The sequence below is a fragment of the Hyla sarda genome, chromosome 2 (genome assembly GCF_029499605.1).
Source record: "Hyla sarda isolate aHylSar1 chromosome 2, aHylSar1.hap1, whole genome shotgun sequence".
NCBI classification, from domain to species: domain Eukaryota; kingdom Metazoa; phylum Chordata; class Amphibia; order Anura; family Hylidae; genus Hyla; species Hyla sarda.
The window spans coordinates 472,054,847-472,082,043 of NC_079190.1; positions in this window are offsets into that span (position 1 = coordinate 472,054,847).

Here is a 27,197-nt window from a genome sequence, read left to right on the forward strand (position 1 = left end):
TGACAAGCCTGTCATCTGCCCTCTGCCGCACAAATACAACTCCCAGCATGTCCTTACAATAACGATATGCTGGGAGTTGTAGTGTGTGTGTGGGGGGGGGGGGGGGGGGGGCGGGGGTAACAATCTCCCGCACCACATGACTACAACTCCCAGCATATCCTTACTGTAAGGGCATGCTGTGAGTTGTAGTCATGTGGTGCGGGAGATTGTCACCCCCCCCTACAACTCCCAGCATGCTCTTACTGTAAGGGCATGCTGGGAGTTGTAGTCAGGCGCGGACGGGTGACAATAAATGTATTAACCTATTTTTCTTTTTTTCTCCTCATTTCAGATCCATGTATCCTGTGGACTATTTCGGATTTGGTGGACTGCTTCAATGACCAGCGTCTTTTTTAAACCTGTTTAATGTTAATGAGAGTGTTTTTTGGAATAAAATTTTTTGAAACGTGTTGTGTTTTTTTTTTTTTAATTACTTGAAAGGCTTAGTCTAATAGACGGAATCCATTACTAAGCCTATGCTTAGTGTTAGCCCCCAACACAGCTAGCGTAACCTTCAATTATTACCCCGGTACCCACCGCCACAGGGGTGCCGGGAAGAGCCGGTACCAATAGGCCCGGAGCATCAAATATGGCGCTCCTGGGCCTAGGCGGTAACAGGCTGGCATTAATTAGGCTGGGGAGGGCCAGTAACAATGGTCCTCGCCCACCCTGGTAACATCAGGCTGTTGCTGCTTGGTTGGTATTTGGCTGAAAATAAAAATAGGGGGAACCCTATGCGTTTATTTTTTTTTTTTTTATAATTATTCATGCAAAACAAAGATAAGGTTCCCCCTATTTTTATCCAAATGCCAACCAAGCAGCAACAGCCTGATGTTACCAGGGTGGGCAAGGACCATTGTTACTGGCCCTCCCAAGCCTAAATAACACCAGCCTGTTACCGCCTATACCCAGGAGTGCCATATTTGAGCCTCTGGGCCTGGTGGTACCGGCTCCTCCCAGCACCCCTGTGGTGGTGGGTAACGGGGAAATAATTGGGGGTTAGCGCTAGCTGTTTTGGGGGCTAATGCTAAGCCTCAGCTTAATAATGGACTCTGTCTATAATACTGCTTCCACTACTAAGCCTGCCAAGTAAATTAAAAAAAACAACACATTTAAAAAAAAATGTATTCCAAAAAAACACTCCCCCAAAAGTCCTCATTCACCATTTTATTAACATTAAACCAAAAAAATGCTAATCACTGCACTCCCCTGAATCTAAAGTAATCCACAAGATACACGGATCTGAAATGAGAAGAAAAAAAATGAATTAGTACATTTAGGGTAAAAAAAAAAGTGGTAAAAAGGGTAAAAAAAAAAACATACATACCGTATATACTCGATTTTTCGTGCTGAAAACACCCCCCTCGGCTTATACTCGAGTGACCTCTCCGCCCTCAGTGGTCTTCAACCTGCGGACCTCCAGATGTTTCAAAACTACAACTCCCAGCAAGCCCGGGCAGCCATCGGCTGTCCAGGCTTGATGGGAGTTGTAGTTTTGAAACCTCTGGAGGTCCGCAGGTTGAAGACCACTGCGGCCTTCGACATCATCCAGCCCCCCTCTCACCCCCTTTAGTTCTGTACTCACCTCCGCTCGGCGGGACGGTGCTCCGCTGGTCCGGTGCTGCAGGACTGTGCGGTGGGAGGTCGTCCGGTGGGATAGTGGTTCCGAGCTGCCATCTTCACCGGGGGGGGCCTCTTCTCCGCGCTTCGGGCCCGGAATAGTCACATTGCCTTGACGACAATGCAGGGGGACGTTCATTACCAACGTCCGTCTGCGTTGTCGTCAAGGCAACGCCTCTATTTCGGGCCCGAAGCGCGGAGAAGAGGCCCCCCCGGTGAAGATGGCAGCCCGGAGTACAGAACTAAAGGGGGTGAGAGGGGGGGCTAGATGATATTGAAGGCCGCAGTGGTCTTCAACCTGCGGACCTCCAGAGGTTTCAAAACTACAACTCCCAGCAAGCCCGGACAGCCGATGGCTGCCCGGGCTTGCTGGGAGTTGTTGTTTTGAAACCTCTGGAGGTCCGCAGAAGACCACTGTATCAGACTTTGACAAGCGGTGATGGTGAAGGTGGGGGGGGGGGGGCTGATGACAAGGGGATGATGACAAGGGGATGATGAAGGGGGTGGGGATGATGACAAGGGGATGATGACAAGGGGATGATGAAGGGGGGGGGTGTGGGATGATGACAAGGGGATGATGAAGGGGGGGTGATGACAGGCGGTGATGATGAAGGAGGGGATGATGACAGGCGGTGATGATGAAGGGGGAATGATGACAGGCGGTGATGATGAAGGGGGGTGATGACAGGGTGATGATGAAGGGGGGGTGATGACAGGCGGTGATGATGAAGGAGGGGATGATGACAGGCGGTGATGATGAAGGGGGAATGATGACAGGCGGTGATGATGAAGTTTGAATGATGACAGGCGGTGATGATGAAGGGGGGATGATGACAGGCGGTGATGATGAAGTTTGAATGATGACAGGCGGTGATGATGAAGGGGGGATGATGACAGGCGGTGATGATGAAGGGGGGATGATGACAGGGTGATGATGAAGGGGGGATGATGACAGGCGGTGATGATGAAGGGGGTGTTAATGACGGGGGTCTGGATGATGACAGGGGGGATGATGTATTGAGTCAATAACTTTTCCTGGGATTTTGAGGTGAAATTAGGGGCCTCGGCTTATATTCGGGTCGGCTTATACTCGAGTATATACGGTGTGTGTGTGTGTGTGTGTGTGTGTGTGTGTGTGTGTGTGTGTGTGTATATATATATATATATATATATATATATATATATATATAAAAATTCAAAGCTGAAAAATTGTGTTCTGTAGTCATTTATCGGTTTTTGCTTATGTGTGCAAAAAAAAAATGGTATTTAAAAGTGATTTATTGGTTTTTGCTTATGTAAGCCAAATTTATCAACCCCCTGTGGTAGTTTAATAATGTGTCACACAAAAGCAAAACCAAAAGCAAGAAAAAAATGCCAACAGAACTCGATTACCAAAGCAACAATGATAAATGTCCCCGAATATGTCTACTTTATGTTTGCATCGTAAAGTTTTCATGTTTTTACTTTTTTAAGACATTAGAGGGCTTCAAAGTATAGCAGCATTTTTACAAAATTTTCACGAAAAATTAAAAATCAGAATTTTTCAGGGACCAGTCAAGTCTGAAGTGGATTTTGAGGGGCCTTTCTGTGAGAAATATACCACAAATGACCCCATTGTAGAAACTGCACCCCTCAAAGTATTCAAATGCCATTAACAAAGTTTGTTAACCCTTTAGGTGTTTCACAGGAACAGCAGCAAAGTGGAGGAGAAAAATTAAGATTTCCATTTTTTATACTAACATGTTCATGTAGCCCAAATTTTTTTTACATTTTTGTAAGGGTTCTTAGGAGAAAAAGTCCCACAAAATTTGTAGCCCAACTTCTCTTGAGTATGGAAATACCTCATATATTGACGCAAAGTGCTCTGTGGGCTCACAACATGGCTCAAAAGGGAAAGAGTAACTGTGGGATTTTAGAGGGTGAATATTGCTGAAATGGTTTTTGGGGGGCATGTTGCATTTAGCAAGCCCCCATGGTGTCAGAACAGCAAAAAAAAAAAAACACATGGCACACTATTTGGGAAACGACACCCCTCCAGGAACGTAACAAGGGGTACAGCGAACCTTAACACCTCACAGGTGTTTGACAGGTTTGCATTGAAGTTGGACTTGAAAGTGAAAAATTAGATTTTTATATCCCTTGTTATGTTCCATGAGGGATGCAGTTTCCAAAATGGGGTCACATGTGGGTGTTTTTTTTTTGTGCGTGTTTATGTCAGAACCGTTGCAACTATCAGCCACCTGTGCAAATCACCAATTTAGGCCTCAAATGTACATAGTGCGCTCTCACTCCTGAGCCTTGTTGTGCATCCGCAGAGCATTGTACGCCCACATATGGGGTATTTCCGTACAAATTTTGGGGGTCTTTTTTGAAAATAAAAAGTATGAGACGACACCAGCATGTTAGTGTAAAAAAACATACTGGTGTAGACCCCAACTTTTCCATTTTATAAGTGGTAAAATTAGAAAAAGCCCCCAAAATTTGTAACGCAATTTCTCCCGAGTACGGAAATACCCCATATGTGTCCCTAAACCGTTTCCTTGAAATATGACAGGGCTCCAAACTGAGAGAGCGCCATGCGCATTTGAGGACTAAATTAGGGATTTGCATAGGGGAGGACCCGGATGCAAGCATTACAATTGACTCTGCTACCATAAATACCCTACAGCAGTGTTTCCCAAACAGGGTGCCTCCAGCTGTGGCAAAACTCCCAGCATGCCTGGTCAGTCAATGGCTGTCCGGCAATGCTGGAAGTTGTTGTTTTGCAACAGCCGGAGGCTCCTTTTTGCAAACAGTGCCGTACCAGACGTTTTGAATTTTTATAGGGGGGGGGGGGGGGGTTTACACTGTGTAAGGGTATATGTAGTGTATTACTCTTTATTTTGTGGTAGCGTAGTGTAGGGTTTTTAGGGTATATTCACACGGGCGGGGGTTCATAGTGAGTTTTCCGCTGGGAGTTTGAGCTGCGGTGGAAAATTTTATGCAGCTCAAATTTGTAGCGGGAAACTTACTGTAAACCCCAGCTTGTGTGAATGTACCCTGTACGTTCACATTAGGGGGGGGGTCAAACCTCCAGCTGTTGCAAAACTTCAACTCTCAGCATGGACTCACAGACCGTGCATGCTGGGAGTTGTAGTTTTGCCACAGCTGGAGGCCCACTGGTGAGGAAAACCGTGTTAGGGAACAGACAAACTCAGTGCTTCCCCACCAGGGTGCCTCCAGCTGTTACAAAACGAACACTCCCAGCATGCACGGTCTGTCAGTGCATGCTGGGAGTTGTAGTTTTGCAACAGCTGGTGGCACACTGGTGGGGAACCACTGAGTTAGGTTCTGTTACCTAACTGTGTTTCCTCACCAGGGTGCCTCCAGCTGTTACAAAACGAACACTCCCAGCATGCACGGTCTGTCAGTGCATGCTGGGAGTTGTAGTTTTGCAACAGCTGGAGGCACACTGGTGGGGAACCACTGAGTTAGGTTCTGTTACCTAACTGTGTTTCCTCACCAGTGTGCCTCCAGCTGTGGCAAAACTACAACTCCCAGCATGCACTGATGGCTAAAGCGCATGCTGGGAGTTCTAGTTATGCAACAGCTTGAGGCACGTGTTCAGTGGCGTCGCCAGGGGGGGGGGGGCAGAGGGGGCCACAGCCCCCCCCCTACATCATGATTGGCCCCCCCTTGTGCCCCCCTAGCAGCAGTAGGTCACTAGCAGCTCTCATGGCCATCAGGGGGGTACCGCTAGTTCACCAGTAAGGGGCATCCTTTTTTTAAATAAACCTTCAGCCTGCAGCCCTGTCACCACGCAGGGGCCGCGCTATGCAGACTGGGAAGAGCAGACAGGAAGCTCCTCCCCCTCTCTCACTCCCCTGTATACTGGACCTTGTGGAGCAGGCCCGCTGTGTGTATACAGGCCCGGACACCACCAGTATGGAAGACTTACCTGCCCAGTGCCCACTGCTCATGCTGCCCTTTTAAAGTAAGTAACTTGCTTGGGGGAGAGGGGAAAGTTGTAGTTCGGGAGACAGTGGGAGGTAGTTCAGTGTTTCCCAACCAGGGGGCCTCCAGCTGTTGCAAAACTACAACTCCCAGCATTCCTTTGGCTTTATGAGCATACTGGGAGTTGTAGTTTTGCAACAGCTGGAGGCCCCCAGGTTGGGAAACACTGATCTATCTATCTATCTATCTATCTATCTATCATCTATCTCATATCTATCCATCCATCCATGCATCTAACTTTCTATCTATCTGTCTATCTATCTATCTTTCTCATATCTATCTATCTCATATCTATCTATCTATCTATCTCATATCTATCTATCTATCTAACTCAGATAGATGAGAGATAGATATGAGAGATAGATAGGTAGATAGATGATATATAGATAGATACATAAATATATATATAGATAGATAGATATGAGATAGATAGATAGATAAATAGATGATATATAGATAGAGAGATGATATATAGAAAGATACATAAATAGATGGATAGATAGATGATAGATAGACAGATTGATAGATAGATGATAGATACATAGATATGATATAGATAGATAGATGATAGATAGACAGATAGATATATAGATGATAGATACATAGAAATGATATAGACAGATAGATAGATGATAGAAAGATTAGATAGATAGATAGATAGATAGATAGGAGATAGATGGATATGATATAGATAGATGGATATGATATAGATAGATGGATATGATATAGATAAATGTATATGATATAGATAGATAGGAGAAAGATAGATAGATAGATAGATAGATCAGTTTCCCAACCAGGGGGCCTCCAGCTGTTGCAAAACTACAACTCCCAGCATTCCTCTGGCTTTATGAGCATACTCCCAGCATTCCTCTGGCTTTATGAGCATACTCGGAGTTGTAGTTTTGCAACAGCTGGAGGCCCCCCTAGTTGGGAAACACTGATCTATCTATCAATCAATCATCTATTATCTATCTATCCATCTATCTCCTATTTATCTATCTATCTATCTCATGTCTATCTATCTATATAATATCTATCTATCTCATATCTATCTAATATCTATCTATCTATCCATCTATTTATGTATCTATCTTTCTATTTATCTATCTATCTCATATCTATCTATCCATCTATTTATGTATCTATCTTTCTATTTATCTATCTATCTATCTCATATCTATCTCAGATAGATGAGAGATAGATGAAAGATAGATAGATATGAGAGATAGATAGATGATATATAGATAGATAGATAGATACATAAATAGATGGATATATAGATAGATATGAGATAGATAGAAAGATAGATAAATAGATGATAGATAGATGATAGATAGATATGATATAGATAGATAGGAGATAGATGGATATGATATAGATAGATGGGTATGATATAGATAGATAGGAGATAGATAGATAGATAGATAGATAGATAAAGAACAATATGATGCAGCACGCCACAGGTTTGCAGAAAATGGTGGTTTATTCCATCATGTGCATAGACTATGCTGCATCATATTGGGGGAGATTTATCAAAAGCTGTGCAAAGGAAAAGTTGCCCAGTTGCCCATAGCAACCAATCAGATCACTTCTTTCATTTTTCAGAGGCCTTTTCAAAAATGAAAGAAGTGAGCTGATTGGTTGCTATGGGCAACTGGGCAACTTTTCCTCTGGACAGGTTTTGATAAATCTCCCCCATTGTTCTTTGTCTGGATTGAAGAACCAGTGGACCCAGGTTCCAAGTATGCGGGCACCCCGACTTCTCTCTAATCTCTGGATTTTGTTTGTGCCATTTTTATTTGTTTTAGATAGATAGATAGAAAGAGATAGTATCTATCTATCTATCTATCTATCATCTATTTATGTATCTTTCTATCTATCTCATATCTATCTATATATCCATCTATTTATGTATCTATCTATATTTCATCTATCTATCTATCTCTCATATCTATCTATCTTTCATCTATCTATCTATATCTCATCTATCTCTCATCTATATGAGATAGATATGAGAAAGATAGATAGATAAATAGAAAGATAGATAGATAAATAGAAAGATGGATATAGAGAGATGGAGCGATAGATAGATAGGAGATAGATGGATAGATAGATATACAGCAAAAGAAGAATGCAGCAGCACACTGCCAGCACAAGGATATAGGTGAAACATGAACATGCAGTTAAAACATGGAGAGCTATACAGCTATTTGCGAGCTAAGTGCCTCACTATCTCATAGTTTCACATTTGCATCTATTACACCATAGCTGTATAGCTCTACAGGTTTTATCTGCATGTTCATGTTTCACCTATATCCTTGTGCTGGCAGTGTGCTGCTGCATTCTTCTGTTGCTGTATATCTAGCCTAGTAACGTGCACCTGTAGGCCAGGTCCATATAATAGTTTGGTATCAACTAAAGTGCTGGCTGACTTATTCTTTGTCTGGATAGATAGATAGATAGATGATTGATAGATAGATAGATCAGTGTTTCCCAACCAGGGGGCCTCCAGCTGTTGCAAAACTACAACTCCCAGTATGCCCATACAGCCAAAGACATGCTGGGAGTTGTCGTTTTGGAATAGCTAGAGGCCCCCTGATTGGGATACACCTATCTATCTATCTATCTATCTATCTCATATCTATCTATCTCAAATCTATCTATTAATCTACATTATCCAAGTGTTTTCTTCCCCCATGTATGTGTGACGTTTCAATAGCATCCAGCCATCTTTATCATACGTACATTCTTTAGTCTCTGTGACATCACCGTGCTTCATAATAAACTGTGACATTACTGTGCTTCATAATAAACTGTGACATCACTGTGCTTCATAATAATCTGTGACATCACCGTGCTTCATAATAATCTGTGACATCACCGTGCTTCATAATAAACTGTGACATCACCGTGCTTCATAATAAACTGTGACATCACCGTGCTTCATAATAAACTGTGACATCACCGTGCTTCATAATAAACTGTGACATCACCGTGCTTCATAATAAACTGTGACATCACCGTGCTTCATAATAAACTGTGACATCACTGTGCTTCATAATAAACTGTGACATCACCGTGCTACATAATAAACTGTGACATCACTGTGCTTCATAATAAACTGTGACATCACTGTGCTTCATAATAAACTGTGACATCACTGTGCTTCATAATAAACTGTGACATCACCGTGCTTCATAATAAACTGTGACATCACTGTGCTTCATAATAAACTGTGACATCACCGTGCTTCATAATAAACTGTGACATCACCGTGCTTCATAATAAACTGTGACATCACCGTGCTTCATAATAAACTGTGACATCACCGTGCTTCATAATAAACTGTGACATCACCGTGCTTCATAATAAACTGTGACATCACCGTGCTTCATAATAAACTGTGACATCACCGTGCTTCATAATAAACTGTGACATCACCGTGCTTCATAATAATCTGTGACATCACCGTGCTTCATAATAAACTGTGACATCACCGTGCTTCATAATAAACTGTGACATCACCGTGCTTCATAATAAACTGTGACATCACCGTGCTTCATAATAAACTGTGACATCACCGTGCTTCATAATAATCTGTGACATCACCGTGCTTCATAATAAACTGTGACATCACCGTGCTTCATAATAAACTGTGACATCACTGCGCTTCATAATAAACTGTGGCATCACCGTGCTTCATAATAAACTGTGACATCACCGTGCTTCATAATAATCTGTGACATCACCGTGCTTCATAATAAACTGTGACATCACCGTGCTTCATACTAAACTGTGACATCACTGCGCTTCATAATAAACTGTGACATCACTGCGCTTCATAATAAACTGTGGCATCACCGTGCTTCATAATATAATTTGATGTCACTGTGTATAACAACCCTGTAGTGACATCACAGTTTATTATTCTTGAACGCTGACTTCACTGTGTATATTTTCCCGGTACAATGACATCACTGTATAGTTACCCTCTACTGTGACAACACTGCGTTTATTAACCCTGTAGTGGCAAAACTGTTTATTGTCCCTGTACAGAGACATTACTGTTTATATTAACTCTAAACTGTTATGTCACTGTATATATTAACTCTGAACTGTGATGTCACAGTGCAGTGTAAGTATCAACAGTGATGTTGCAGTATAGAGATAACACACAGTGATGTTATAGTTCAGAGATAATACACACAGTGATGTCACAGTACAGGGATAATACACACAGTGATGTCACAGTACAGGGATAATACACACAGTGATGTCACAGTACAGGGATAATACACACAGTGATGTCACAGTACAGAGATAATATACACAGTGATGTCACAGTACAGGGATAATACACACAGTGATGTCACAGTACAGGGATAATACACACAGTGATGTCACAGTACAGGGATAATACACACTGTGATGTCACAGTACAGGGATAATACACACAGTGATGTCACAGTACAGGGATAATACACACAGTGATGTCACAGTACAGGGATAATACACAGTGATATCACAGTACAGGGATAATGCACACAGTGATGTCACAGTACAGGGATAATACACACAGTGATGTCACAGTACAGGGATAATACACACAGTGATGTCACAGTACAGGGATAATACACACAGTGATGTCACAGTACAGGGATAATACACACAGTGATGTCACAGTACAGGGATAATACACACATTGATGTCACAGCACAGGGATAATACACACAGTGATGTCACAGTACAGGGATAATACACAGTGATATCACAGTACAGGGATAATACACACAGTGATGTCACAGTACAGGGATAATACACACAGTGATGTCACAGTACAGGGATAATACACACAGTGATGTCACAGTACAGGGATAATACTAAGGATCGACCGATTATCGGTATGGCCGATATTATCGGCCGATAATCACGATTTTGGGCATTATCGGTATCGGCAATTACCTTGCCGATAAGCCGATAATTCCCCGCACCGCGACTGCCACCCCCTCGACCTGCCGCATCGCACCCCCGACCCACCGCGTCGCACCCCCCCCCCACCGTGATGGTGGGCGGTATACCGGTATGGATTTTTGCCCATACCGCTATACCGGTCGGCCCCTCCCCCACTCTCCGAGTCAATAAAAAAATTAAACTTACCCGTAATGGGGGTGGTCCGGGCCATCCATCCTTCCTTCCTGTAGTGTCCGGGGGCGTTCCGGGTGAAGAGTGAACCGGTCCGGGCTGTCCTTCTTCTCCGGCGGTCATCTTCTCCACTCCGGGCAGGCTCCGGCCTAGTACACTGCATAGACGCAGCTACGCCGTGACGTCAGGTGCGTCGCTGCACACGGGCGTCACTGCGCAGCGGCGTCTATGCAGCGTACTAGGCCGGAGCCTGCCCGGAGTGGAGAAGATGACCGCCGGAGAAGAAGGACAGCCCGGACCGGTTCACTCTTCACCCGGAACACCCCCGGACACTACAGGAAGGAAGGATGGATGGCCCGGACCACCCTGACAGGTAGGGGGAGAGAAGCGGGTTGTGGCGGCGGCCTATGGCCCCGCAAAAGCCACTGCAGATCATTGATTTAAAGCACCCGCTTTAAATCAATGATCTGCAGCGGTGTCGCAGGGGGTTAAATAGCCGATAACTTATACCGGAATATCGGTATAAGTTATCTGCTATCGGCCCTAACCTGCACCGATTATCGGTATTTTCCCGGTACAATGACATCACTGTATAGTTACCCTCTACTGTGACAACACTGCGTTTATTAACCCTGTAGTGGCAAAACTGTTTATTGTCCCTGTACAGAGACATTACTGTTTATATTAACTCTAAACTGTGATGTCACTGTATATATTAACTCTGAACTGTGATGTCACTGTGCATATTTACCCTGTATTGTCACTCGCAGTGCAATGTAAATATGTACAGTGACATTAGGGTATACAGGCTTAATATATACAGTGATGTCACAGTGCAGTGTAAGTATCAACAGTGATGTTGCAGTATAGAGATAACACACAGTGATGTTATAGTTCAGAGATAATACACACAGTGATGTCACAGTACAGGGATAATACACACAGTGATGTCACAGTACAGGGATAATACACACAGTGATGTCACAGTACAGAGATAATATACACAGTGATGTCACAGTACAGGGATAATACACACAGTGATGTACAGGGATAATACACAGTGATATCACAGTACAGGGATAATACACACAGTGATGTCACAGTACAGGGATAATACACACAGTGATGTCAAGGGATAATACACAGTGATATCACAGTACAGGGATAATACACACAGTGATGTCACAGTACAGGGAAAATACACATAGTGATGTCACAGTACAGGGATAATACACACAGTGATGTCACAGTACAGGGATAATACACAAAGTGATGTCATAGTACAGGGATAATACACACAGTGATGTCACAGTACAGGGATAATACACACAGTGATGTCACAGAACAGGGATAATACACACAGTGATGTCACAGTACAGGGATAATGCACACAGTGATGTCACAGTACAGGGATAATACACACAGTGATGTCACAGTACAGGGATAATACACACAGTGATGTCACAGTACAGGGATAATACACACAGTGATGTCACAATACAGGGATAATACACACAGTGATGTCACAGTACAGGGATAATACACACAGTGATGTCACAGTACAGGGATAATACACAGTGATATCACAGTACAGGGATAATACACACATTGATGTCACAGCACAGGGATAATACACACAGTGATGTCACAGTACAGGGATAATACACCGTGATATCACAGTACAGGGATAATACACACAGTGATGTCACAGTACAGGGATAATACACACAGTGATGTCACAGTACAGGGATAATACACACAGTGATGTCACAGTACAGGGATAATACTAGGGATCGACCGATTATCGGTATGGCCGATATTATCGGCCGATAATCACGATTTTGGGCATTATCGGTATCGGCAATTAACTTGCCGATAAGCCGATAATTCCCCGCACCGCGACTGCCACCCCCTCGACCCGCCGCACCGCACCCCCGACCCACCGCGTCGCACCCCCCCACCGTGATGCTGGGCGGTATACCGGTATGGATTTTTGCCCATACCGCTATACCGGTCGGGCCCCTCCCCCACCCTCCGAGTCAATAAAAAAATTAAACTTACCCGTAATGGGGGTGGTCCGGGCCATCCATCCTTCCTTCCTGTAGTGTCCGGGGGCGTTCCGGGTGAAGAGTGAACCAGCCCGGGCTGTCCTTCTTCTCCGGCGGTCATCTTCTCCACTCCGGGCAGGCTCCGGCCTAGTACACTGCATAGACGCAGCTACGCCGTGACGTCAGGTTCGTCGCTGCACACGGGCGTCACTGCGCAGCGGCGTCTATGCAGCGTACTAGGTCGGAGCCTGCCCGGAGTGGAGAAGATGACCGCCGGAGAAGAAGGACAGCCCGGACCGGTTCACTCTTCACCCGGAATGCCCCCGGACACTACAGGAAGGAAGGATGGATGGCCCGGACCACCCTGACAGGTAGGGGGAGAGAAGCGGGTTGTGGTGGCGGCCTATGGCAGCGGCCCCGCAAAAGCCACTGCAGATCATTGATTTAAAGCGCCCGCTTTAAATCAATGATCTGCAGCGGTGTCGCAGGGGGTTAAATAGCCGGAATATCGGTATAAGTTATCGGCTATCGGCCCTAACCTGCACCGATTATCGGTATCGGCCCTTAAAAAACGATATCGGTCGATCCCTAGATAATACACACAGTGATGTCACAGTACAGGGATAATACATACAGTGATGTCACAGTACAGGGATAATATACACAGTGATGTCACAGTACAGGGATAATACACAGTGATGTCACAGTACAGGGATAATACATACAGTGATGTCACAGTACAGGGATAATACACAGTGATGTCACAGTACAGGGATAATACACAGTGATGTCACAGTACAGGGATAATACATGCAGTGATGTCACAGTACAGGGATAATACACAGTGATATCACAGTACAGGGATAATACATACAGTGATGTCACAGTACAGGGATAATACATACAGTGATGTCACAGTACAGGGATAATATACACAGTGATGTCACAGTACAGGGATAATATACACAGTGATGTCACAGTACAGGGATAATACATACAGTGATGTCACAGTACAGGGATAATACATACAGTGATGTCACAGTACAGGGATAATACACACAGTGATGTCACAGTACAGGGATAATACACACAGTGATATCACAGTACAGGGATAATACACACAGTGATGTCACAGTACAGGGATAATACACACAGTGATGTCACAGTACAGGGATAATACACAGTGATGTCACAGGACCGGGGATAATATACACAGTGATGTCACAGTACAGGGATAATATACACAGTGATGTCACAGTACAGGGATAATACACAGTGATATCACAGTACAGGGATAATACATACAGTGATGTCACAGTACAGGGATAATACACACAGTGATGTCACAGTACAGGGATAATACACAGTGATGTCACAGTACAGGGATAATATACACAGTGATGTCACAGCACATGGATAATACACAGTGATGTCACAGTACAGGGATAATACACACTGTGATGTCACAGTACAGGGATAATACACACAGTGATGTCACAGTACAGGGATAATACACAGTGATGTCACAGTACAGGGATAATACACACAGTGATGTCACAGCACATGGATAATACACAGTGATGTCACAGTACAGGGATAATACACAGTGATGTCACAGTACAGGGATAATACACACTGTGATGTCACAGTACAGGGATAATACACACAGTGATGTCACAGTACAGGGATGATATACACAGTGATGTCACAGTACAGGGATAATACACACTGTGATGTGTACAGCTGGTATCTACCACTATAAGGCCAGTGTATGTGGGAGTATTGGTATTTGTAAAATGAATTTTATACAGTGTCAATTGGTGTTAGTCGGTCATTAGTCAGTCACAATGGTAGTCGTGGTCATGGTGTGGCAGTATCATTTGTTTCTTGCTAGTAACGCTCACAACTAACAGTAAGCACCTTTTGTCTGGAGATGCTGACTATTTTTATTTTTTTGTACTGGTATTATCAGTAATATTGGTGTCAGTAACAGTATGACCATAATATGTATGATGACAATATTTCCTCCCTGTATGCTGGTATTATTGGTAATATTGGTCTCAGTATACAGGATTTGGTCAGTTACAGCATGATGGTAATATGTATGGTGATAATATTCCTCCTTGTATACTGATATTATTTGTAATATTAGTCTCAGTATACAGGTCATTGTTCGCACTAGCGTCTAGCTCACTGGTGCGTCATGGAGCCGCTTTGCCTGCACACCCTGGAATTAAGGGTACGTTCCCACACGGCGTATTTGCTGCTGCGTATTTTATTTTCCCTGTTGAAGTCAATGGGTAGGAAAATACGCAGCACCAAATACGCAGCAAATACGCAGCAAAATATGCCGTGTGGGAATGCACCCTTAAGCATGAAGTCTTGCAAAAGATTGGTGAGCTGCCTGTAATTTTTCTACATCATTGTGATTGGATGAACTGTCTTTACCTATATTACGTGAGCACCACCATATTACAAGCCTGTGCTGTCTGATACTTTAGAGTCCGGATTATAGGACCAACGTGTTTTTTGTGAACCACACAATACAGGTAGTGCCAGCACGCTTCTATCTACACATATATTACTTATGTTAATGTTTGACAGGGAACTGGCCAAAAAATAAGTGACATGTCACTTCTTCTCCACGTAGACACCTGCTGAAGCTGCCTTTAAAGTCAATGAGATCTTCATGGTCCCCCGATGCTGCCCTTGGCTTGGATATAATTTGCACGTGCAATGTATAAATGTGGTGTTGTTATAATTGCCCCCCCTACTTTTGTCCTGGCCCCCAGTGTGCCCCCCCAAAATTTGAAAGCTGGAGACGCCACTGCGTGTGGTGTCCCGGTACCGCATCCTATACGGTACCTGTTTATAGGTCCCCATAGCCAGAGTCCCTAGGACTCTGTGGACCTTCAGTCTTTATTCTTATGCACCTATCGTTACTGGGAAGGGCGGCGATAGGCCGGAGAGTCATCTCAACATACAAGCCCTCAGCCTGGCGTCACCAACTATAGGGTTAACATTAACCCCTGATATACCAAAGCAAATCTCTGACTGTACTACCCCTACCCCTGAGACTTACCACACACGCAACTATAACTTCCAGCATGACAAGTCAGCAGTTTGCTGTTCGTGCATGCTGGGAGTTGTAGTTTTGCAACATCTGGAGGTCCTCAGTTTAGAGATCATTGCACAGTGATCTCCAAACTGTGGCCCTCCAGATGTTGCAAAACTACAAATCCCAGCATGCCCTGACAGCCAACAGCTGTCTGGGCATGCTGGGAGTTGTAGTTTAGCAACATAAGGAGGCTCACAGTTTACAGAAATCACTGCATGGTGACAATCAGATGTCCAAGACAGCTGATGTCCCCTAGACAGGAGCACTAGGATGGGTATGGGGGGGTTATAGGGGTCTGTTTGATGTTTTATTTCACACAGAGCTCACACAGCTCCAATCTCCTCACAGATCTCCCTACACTGAGGAGATCGGAGCTGTGAAAGGCAGTTTTTTTCAACTGCCTCTGCTGTGATTGGTCAATCTGGATTGATTGACCAATCACAACAATCAGGGGGCCAGGCCAGCCATGGGGAGACCCGCGGACGATGTCTGTGATGATCAGCTGTCTATGAAAGCTGAAGTCACTTCAATGTCACAGCATGTTTCCATGTTTACATGCTGTGACAGTTTAGCTTCAGGACGAGCCGGCTCATCTAACGCGGCAAGTACTCGCTGATTAGGACGATCAATTAATACTGATCGGTAATATCGACAATCTACTTCTCTGGTCTGACAACGTCACAAAATGTGGGCTCAAAATTGAGCAAAAAAGTCCCCAGAGTACGGATATTCATGGTGCGGCATAGTATGTTTTTAATACTTTTTTTATTTCTGAGGACGGTGGATGGGACCAGAGCATTTTTTGCACATCTGACCACTGTCACTTTAAGCATTACTAACTCTGGGATGCTTTTACTTATGAAGTTGATTCCGAGATAGTTTTTTCGTGACATATTCTACTTTATCATAGTGGTAAGTTTTCGTCGATACTTACATCATTTCTTGGTAAAAAATTCCAAAATTTGAAAATGTTGCTTTTTTTTTTAACCTTGAAGCTCTCTGCTTGTGAGGAAAATAGACATACCAAATAAATTATATGTTGATTCACATATACAATCTCTTCATGTTTGCATCATAAAGTTGACATGTTTTTTTTTTTACTTTTGGAAGACATCAGTGGGCTTCAAAGTTCAGCAGCAATTTTCAAATTTTTCTCAAAATTTTCAAAATCTGAATTTTTCAGGGACCAGTTCAGATTTGAAGTGGATTTGAGGGGTCTTCATATTAGAAATACCCCATAAATTACCCCATTATAAAAACTGCACCCATCAAAGTGTACAAAATTATATTCAGAATGTTTGTTAACCCTTTAGGTGTTTCACAGGAATAGCTGTAAGTTTAAGGAGAAAATTGAAGACCCAGTATTTACACCCCACTGGCGTTTGACAGATCTTTGGAACTGTAAGCTGTGCAAATGAAAAATTACAATTTTCATTTTCAAGGACCACTGTTCCAAAAATCTGTCAGACACCTGTGGGGCGTAAATGCTCACTGTACCCCTTATTACATTATGTGAGGGGTGTAGTTTCCAAAATAGGGTCACATGTGGGAGGGGTCCATTGTTCTGGCTCTATGGGGGCTTTGTAAACACATGTGGCCTTCAATTCCGGACAAAATTTATCTTTAAAAAGCCCAATGGTGCTCCTTCTCTTCTGAGCATTGTAGTTCACCTGCAGAGCACTTTACATCCACATATGGGGTATGTTCTTACTCAGAAGAAATGGGGTTACAAATTTTGGGGGGCTTTTTCATATTTTCCCTTGTGAAAATGAAAAATTTAGGTTAACACCAGCATATTATGTTTAGTTTTTTTTTTCTCATTTTCCCATCCAAATTTAATGAAAAATTTTCAAACACCTGTGGGGTGTTAAGGCTCACTGTACCCTTTGTTACGTTCCATGAGGGGTGTAGTTTCCAAAATGAGCCGCTGTAAAATCAGCCACCCCTGTGCAAATCACCAAATTAGACCTCAAATGTACATAGTGCGCTCTCACTCCTGAGCCCTGCTGTGCGTCCGCAGAAAATTTTACGGCCACATATGGGGTATTTCCGTGCTCAGGAGAAATTGCGTTACAAATTTTGGGGGTCTTTTTTTCCTTTTACTGCTTGTGAAAATAAAAAGTAGGGGGCAACACCAGCAGGTTCGTGTAAACATTTTTTTTTTTTTTTTTACACTAACAGGCTAGTGTAACCCCCAACTTTTCCTATTCATAAGGGGTAAAAGGAGAAAAAGACCCCCACGCCAGTGATTCCAAACAGGGTGCCTCCAGCTGTTGCTAAACTCCCAACATGCCTGGACAGTCAGTGGCTGTCCGGAAATGCTGGGAGTTGTTGTTTTGCAGCAGCTGGAGGCTCTGTTTTGGAAACACGGCCATACGATAAGTTTCTCATTTTTATTGGGGGGGAGGGGGACAGTGTAAGGGGTGTATATGTAGTGTTTTACCCTTTATTATGTAGTGTAGTGTTTTTGGGGTACATTCGCACTGGTGGAGGTTTTCGTTGACTTTCCCACTAGGAGTTTGGGCTGTGGCGAAAAATTTGCCGCAGCTCAAACTTGAAGCAGAAAATTCACTGTAAACCCGCCCATGTGAATGTACCCTGTACATTCACATGGGGAGGCAAACCTCCAGCTGTTTCAAAACTACAACTCCCAGCATGCACTGACAGACCATGCATGCTGGGAGATGTACTTTAGCAATAGCTGGAGGCACACTGGTTGGAAAACCTTCAGTTAGGTTCTGTGACCTGACTCAGTACTTTCCAAACAGTGTGCCTCCAGCTTTTGCAAAACTACGATTCCCAGCATGTACTGATCACCAAAGGGCATGCTGGGATTTGTAGTTTTGCAACAGCTGGAGGGTCACAGTTTAAGAGATCGCTGTACAGTGATCTCCAAACTGAGGCCCTCCAGATGTTGCAAAACTACATATCCCAGCATGCCCAGACAGCAAACTGCTGTGTAGGCATGCTAGGAGTTGTAGTTTTGCAACATCTGGAGGGCTCCAGTTTAGAGACCACTGTATAGTGGTCTCAGACTGTAGACCTCCAGATGTTGCCAGGCAACTCACCAGCTTCCGTAGGATCCAAGGAGCCGCATCGCCTTTCTCCTCTTCTGCCGCCGATCACCCCCATCGATTGCCGCCTGCTACCGCCGCCCATGAGTAATTAAACTTCGGCGGCAGTCCCTGTCAGTTTCCCCATTCTGCCCAGCCTACTGTGGGTGGGCAGAACAGGGAAACCAAAAGTTAACCCCCCGCCCCCGATTTGCTATTGGTTGTCGCTTCTTGATGACCAATAGTAGGGATAGGAGGGGTGGCACCCCTGCCACCTCACTCCTATTCCTTCAGGGGGATCGTGGGTGTCTCGGACAACCGATATCCCCCTTATATTCCGGGTCACCATAGACCCGTATGACCCAGAATTGGCGACATGTTGCATGGGATGCCTGCTGAATGATTTCAGCAGGCATCCCGGTTCAGTCCCCAACCGGTGCGCGGCGGGGACTTGAATTCCCATGGGCGTATGTATACGCCCTGGGTACTTAACGATCAAAAACCCAGGGTGTATCCATACGCCCTGGGTCCGCAAAGAGTTAAGGGGTTAATAATAATAGTAATTAAAATAATGATATTGTTTCTACCATATCCACTTATCCAGAGATATTATGCTAGAGTTATATTGTCATCCTCCATTCCTGGGAATCCACCTCTCCCCTTCTACAGATCTCTGATTCCTTAATCATCCAATAGGGGGGCTTGTTTTCCCACTTATGTGCAAAATCCATGTGGACAATATCTTCTGTCTCCATTACAAGCTGTATGTCCAATATGGGAAATGTGCCTTGAATTATGCAGCTCCTCGCTCACTTGTTAATGTATCAAGTGACCCAGAGCCCACCACGTGGAGGTGGCTGCATTTCGGGCTCCTCCCCACCCCCACCCCCAACCATATGTAGATCTTGTGTGACCCAATCAGCCGTCTTGTTAAACTGGTTCACATTGATCGTCAATGGCCTTTGCTGTAATACTTCTTAGCTTTGTATGTAGGAAGTAAAATGGCATCTTGAATGTGGTCATCATGCCGGTTACTGTCCATTTGGCCATGGCCCATGCTCCAACCCAAACATTGGATACATAATTGGACCACTTCAGTTTGCTTTTAGCATATTGCCAAGTCCGCTGCAGCCAAGACACTTTGGGCTCCGAGGCATCTTCAGAGGTTGTTGGTAAATCCATCTGGTTATCCTCCATGGTGACTGTCACATGATCGCTGTGCCTGGATTCATGTGGGTCTGAATTGTCACCTAAAGCCATGTCAATAGCCACATCTGCTCGCTGACCACGGTGCTTAATCTTCTTCCCAGGTATTTTATGGATCTCATAATATGGTGGAGTGACCTTATAATGATATAGGTTAGTATACCGCCAAAGGAAACTCGTCACGTAATGTATGAGACACACGACAGGCACCGAGAGAACTGGGATATCTGCAAAATAGCGACAGGATACAATATATTAGACCTATATTCATTTATTTATGTATATATATATATATATATATATATATATATATGTCTGTGTGTGTGTGTTCACACAAAATCATTTATCTCACAGGAGTAAACCTTTACCCAATTGCTGTAAGAAACTTAAAGGGGTACTCTGCCCCTAGACATCTTATCCCCTATGTAAAGGATAGGGGATAAGATGTCTGATCGCCGGGGTCCCGCAGCTGGGACCCCAGCGATCTCTGTGCAGCACCTAGCCTTTGTTCAGAACACTGGGTGACAGGGTCGTAACGTCACAGCCACGCCCCTCGAGACATCATGCCACACCCCTTCCCATAGACTTACATTGAGGGGGCGTGGCTGTGATGTCATGACCCCCACCACCCGCTCCAAGCATTCAGAACTCTACTATATTAACTTTACACTAATACATTCATGTTAAATCCATTTATAAACTGAAATTTAGGAAGTTTTCATTATTCCTACCTCTTAGCTTCATGGTCACCGTCCCTACAGGATCCTTTTGCCTAAATAGACAAAATTCTCTTCAATTTGCAAAATAAGCGCAGGTCTAGTAGGAGAACGTGTTCACCCGCCGAACCGAGGAAATAAGTGTTAGGGATTGGATTCTACCCTGGAGAAAGTCTCTTTGATGTGTGATGTCACAGCAGATGACATCACGTGTATGTGTATCCATTGTAATGGCTGTACTGTACTTTACTTACACTATGTACAGTTATATACTGGGGGTTTACAAAGGATTTGAAGATTACAGTTTTAACCCCTTCAGGGTCACAGCCCTTTTTGGTCTTGAGGACAAAGGAAATTTTCATTTTTATGTTTAAAATTTTTCCTCCTCCCCTTCTAAGAGCCATAAATATTTTAATTTTCCACCCAAAGACCAATATGAGTTGTTGTTTATTTTGCGACCAACTGTACTTTGTAATGTATGGTAACATAAAATGTACGGTACTATAAAAAAATGTATATATATTATTTACGGCTGGAAATTGAAAAGAAAACCACAATTTGGCAACTTTTGAGGGTTTTCGTTTTTATTCACTGACATGTTCTTTTTATACTGCGGGTCAATGCTTGGGTAAACGCTTTACTCTTTTTGTACTGCTTCAAAAAAAAATCTAACTTTTTGAACAATATAAGTATGTTTTAAACTGTATGAGGGCTAATTGTTTGCTGTATACGGAAAAATAAAAAAAAAGTTATAGAGGTCAGAAGAGGACAATTTTAAACGTACTAATTTTGATGTAAAAGTAATAATTTTTTTTTAACAGAAGTAAAACAAAATCAAACCTTAATAAGCTGTGTATCAATTTAATCGTATGGATCTACAGAATATATATAAGGTGTAATTTTTACCGAAAAGTGCACTGTGTAGAATCTGAACCCCCTAAAAAAAAAAAAATCAGAATGGAGTTTTTTTTTTCCCCCTAGTTTTGCCGTAGATTTTGTGGTGAAATGATTGTTGTCATTACAAAGTACAATAGGTGGCACAAAAAAACAGCCCTTATAGGACTGTGTATGTAGAAAATTGAAAGTGTTATGATTTTAAGAAGGTGAGGAGGAAAAAACTAAGTGCAAAAATGAAAAAACCTGTCCTGAAGGGGTTAAAAATATATAAATACCGTATATCCCGGCGTATAAGACGACTTTTTAACCCCAAATTTTGGTTCCTATGAGAAACCATTGATCAATGTAAAAGATCAGTGTGTGCAGTGTTATAGGTCCCTATGGGAGCTATAACATTGGAAAAAAAAAGTGAAAAAAGCTTGAATCACCCCCCTTTTTCCTTAAAAAAAAAATCCAAAAACTGTGTAAATAAACATATATGGTATCGCCGCATGCAGAAATGTCGGAATTATAAAAATATATAGTTAATTAAACCGCACAGTCAATGGTATACGTGCAAAAAATAAGCCATCATATGGATTTTGTGGGGTTGTGATCTTTAAAAGGTAAGGAGGAAAAAACGAAAGTGCAAGAACGGGAAAACCCTCCGTACCCAAGGGGTTAATCCCTGGACATGTTTTATTCATATGGTTATGCTTGTATGGGCACTTAATCTGTGATTTGTTGTTTTCATCGGTACCACATTTGTGTATATGTGATTTTTGATGACTTTTTATTCCTTTTTTTTTTCCCGGGATGTGATAACTGTCACGATGCCGGCTGGCACTAGGTGGATCCTCTGTGCCAGAGAGGGATTGGCGTGGACCGTGCTAGTGGACCGGTTCTAAGTCACTACTGGTGTTCACCAGAGCCCGCCGCAAAGCGGGATGGTCTTGCTGCGGCGGTAGTGACCAGGTCGTATCCACTAGCAACGGCTCAACCTCTCTGACTGCTGAAGATAGGCGCGGTACAAGGGAGTAGACAGAAGCAAGGTCGGACGTAGCAGAAGGTCGGGGCAGGCAGCAAGAATCGTAGTCAATAAGGCAATAGCAGGAGGTCAAGTACACAGTATGGACAAACACAGTAACGCTTTCACTAGGCTCTAAGGCAACAAGATCCGGCAGGGGAGTGCAGGGGCAGTGATAAGATATAGTCTGGGAGCAGGTGGAAGCCAATTAAGCTAATTGGGCCAGGCACCAATCATTGGTGCACTGGCCCTTTAAGTCTCAGGGAGCTGGCGCGCGCGCGCCCTAGAGAGCGGAGCCGCGCGCGCCAGCACATGACAGCAGGGGACCGGGACGGGTAAGTGACCTGGGATGCGATTCGCGAGCGGGCGCGTCCCGCTGTGCGAATCGCATCCCCGACGGCCATGACAGTGCAGCGCTCCCGGTCAGCGGGACCGACCGGGGCGCTGCGGAGAGAGAGACGCCGTAAGCGCTCCGGGGAGGAGCGGGGACCCGGAGCGCTAGGCGTAACAGTACCCCCCCCTTAGGTCTCCCCTTCTCTTTGTCCGGTAACTGCCTCCCCTGGGATGAGGACACCGGGAAAGAATGGAGGGTTTCCTCAACGGCAGGCAGTACAGCAGGAGTGGGAATGGGGAGGGAGGGCAGAGGGCGAGGCCTGGCACGGGGCAGTGTGACACCAGGACGGGGGCCATGAGGAGGCACCGAGGCTTGCCTGACTGGACTGGGAGGGGGGGAGAGGCACTTCTTATGGCAGGCAGAGTCCATAAAGACCTTAGGGAGACCGGTTACAGGGGGAACCACAGGGTCACGGCAGGGAGTACTGGGAACCGGTTTAAGGCAGTCCTTGAAACAAGAGGTACCCCAGCTCTTGATCTCCCCTGTGGACCAATCCAGGATTGGGGAATGGTGTTGAAGCCAGGGTAGTCCAAGGAGAATTTCGGAAGTGCAATTGGAGAGGACCAAAAACTCAATTTTTTCGTGATGAGGTCTGATGCACATTAGGAGGGGCTCCGTGCGGTAACGCACGGTGCAATCCAACCTGACTCCGTTGACCGCGGAAATGTAGAGTGGCTTGACGAGACGGGTCACCGGGATGCGGAATTTACTCACCAAGGAATCCAGAATAAAATTCCAAGAGGCACCGGAGTCCAAGCAGGCCACGGCTGAGAGGGAAGAGTTGGCTGAAGGAGAAATCCGTACGGGCACCGTGAGACGTGGAGAAGCCGACTTAGCATCAAGAGACGCCACACCCACGAGAGCTGGGTGCGAGCGTGCGTTTCCCAGACGTGGAGGACGGATAGGGCAATCCACCAAGAAATGTTCGGTACTGGCACAGTACAGACAAAGATTCTCTTCCCTACGGCGATTCCTCTCTTCCTGGGTCAGGCGAGACCGATCCACTTGCATGGCCTCCTCGGCGGGAGGCCTAGGCGTAGATTGCAATGGAGACTGTGGGAGAGGAGTCCAGAGATCTAAGTCTTTTTCCTGGCGGAGCTCTTGATGCCTCTCAGAAAAACGCATGTCAATGCGAGTGGCTAGATGAATGAGTTCATGCAGGTTAGCAGGAGTTTCTCGTGCGGCCAGAACATCTTTAATGTTGCTGGATAGGCCTTTTTTAAAGGTTGCGCAGAGGGCCTCATTATTCCAGGATAGTTCAGAAGCAAGAGTACGGAATTGTATGGCGTACTCGCCAACGGAAGAATTACCCTGGACCAGGTTCAGCAGGGCAGTCTCAGCAGAAGAGGCTCGGGCAGGTTCCTCAAAGACACTTCGAATTTCCGAGAAGAAGGAGTGTACAGAGGCAGTGACGGGGTCATTGCGGTCCCAGAGCGGTGTGGCCCAAGACAGAGCTTTCCCAGACAGAAGGCTGACTACGAAAGCCACCTTAGACCTTTCAGTAGGAAACTGGTCCGACATCATCTCCAAGTGCAGGGAACATTGTGAAAGAAAGCCACGGCAAAACTTAGAGTCCCCATCAAATTTGTCCGGCAGGGACAAGCGGAGGCTAGGAGTGGCCACTCGCTGCGGAAGAGGTGCAGGAGCTGGCGGAGGAGATGGTTTTTGCTGCTGTAGCTGAGACTGAAATTGCTGTAGCTGTGACTGAAGCTGCTGTAGCTGCGACTGGAGTTGCTGTGTCATGGTGGTCAAGTACGACAGCTGGTGATCTTGTTGGGCGATCTGTTGGGCTTGCTGGGCGACCAGTGTAGTGAGGTCGGCGACAACTGGCAGAGGAACTTCAGCGGGATCCATGGCCGGATCTACTGTCACGATGCCGGCTGGCAGGAGGTGGATCCTCTGTGCCAGAGAGGGATTAGCGTGGACCGTGCTAGTGGACCGGTTCTAAGTCACTACTGGTGTTCACCAGAGCCCGCCGCAAAGCGGGATGGTCTTGCTGCGGCGGTAGTGACCAGGTCGTATCCACTAGCAACGGCTCAACCTCTCTGACTGCTGAAGATAGGCGCGGTACAAGGGAGTAGACAGAAGCAAGGTCGGACGTAGCAGAAGGTCGGGGCAGGCAGCAAGAATCGTAGTCAATAAGGCAATAGCAGGAGGTCAAGTACACAGTATGGACAAACACAGTAACGCTTTCACTAGGCTCTAAGGCAACAAGATCCGGCAGGGGAGTGCAGGGGCAGTGATAAGATATAGTCTGGGAGCAGGTGGAAGCCAATTAAGCTAATTGGGCCAGGCACCAATCATTGGTGCACTGGCCCTTTAAGTCTCAGGGAGCTGGCGCGCGCGCGCCCTAGAGAGCGGAGCCGCGCGCGCCAGCACATGACAGCAGGGGACCGGGACGGGTAAGTGACCTGGGATGCGATTCGCGAGCGGGCGCGTCCCGCTGTGCGAATCGCATCCCCGACGGCCATGACAGTGCAGCGCTCCCGGTCAGCGGGACCGACCGGGGCGCTGCGGAGAGAGAGACGCCGTAAGCGCTCCGGGGAGGAGCGGGGACCCGGAGCGCTAGGCGTAACAATAACAATTCAGCATTGGACTTTGTTATTTTTATGTTTTATGTCGTTCACCGTATGGAGTCATTAACGTTATATTTTAGTCATTCAGACTATTCTACCAAATATGTTGATTTATTTTATTTAAAAAAAAAATTTTTTTTTGTAAAATGGGAAAAGAGGGGGAATTCATTTTTTTATTGGAGGAGGCACTTATTCCCATTATTAAACTGTAACAGTTAATAGCTATATTTTGATTTTTAACCCCTTAAGGATGCAGCTCATTTTCACCTTAACAACACGGCCCTTTTTTGCAAATCTGACCACTGTCACTTTATATATGAATAACTCTGGAATGATTTTACTTTTCATTCTGATTCTGAGATTGTTTTTTCGTGACATATTCTACTTTAACATAGTGGTAATTTTTGTCGTTACTTGCATCTTTTCTTGGTGAAAAATCCCAAAATTTTGAAAATTTAGCATTTTTCTGCCTGTAAGAAAAATGGACATTCCAAATTATATATTGATTCACAAATACAATGGGGGACATTTATCAAGGGATTTAGAGCTCTTTTTTTGCTTACAAAAGTCGCAGAAAAAGTCGCATTAGCACTTAAGCAATTTTTTGTGCGACTTTTGGCTGTAAGCAAAAAGCTACAAAAAAGCGTACGAAAGTAAATTTTATTTTTTACTTTTCAGTGGTCAGGGATTTATCAAGTGCGAAAGTCGCATAAAAAGTCGCAAGCCCTCAAAAACTGCATAAATATAAGCCAGCTCGGAGCTGGCACACAAAACGGCTTTTGAGAGCAAATTTTATATTTCCCGCTGGCAGCCGTGATCACAGCTCCAGCGGGAAATATATTGCAACTGTACAAAGGAGCCCGGGCTGGCATCACTCTGCAGCCGCCCAGCTCTGTCTGATTCTAACCCCGCTACCCTAACATAATGACATCCCCCCCTTGTTTCCCACCCGCCTGCGCTGCACATCTCCCATCTGTCTGCTACCTGTTGCAAGACTACAACTCCCAGCATGTCCATACAGTGAGGGCATGCTGGGAGTTGTAGTATTGTAGCGGGCGGACAATGTGCGGCGCGGGCGGGTGGAAGACAAGGGGGGTGGGGGTTATATAAAGCAGTGTCCCCATCCCCATCATTGTATTAGGGTAGCGGGGATAGAATCGGAGGAACCCGGGCGGCTGAAGACTGATTCCAGCCTGGGCTCCTTTTCACAAACCTCGGCGCAGCAGAGTTTCTATTTCCCTTAATGTAATTTCATATTTCCCGCTGGGTCCCGTAATTGGCCAGGACCGAGCAGCCAATCACGGGAAATTTGATATTACATTAGGGACTAAAAGCTCCGTGGCTCCGCTAGATGTTAAAAGGAGACGGGCTGGCATCAGTCTGCAC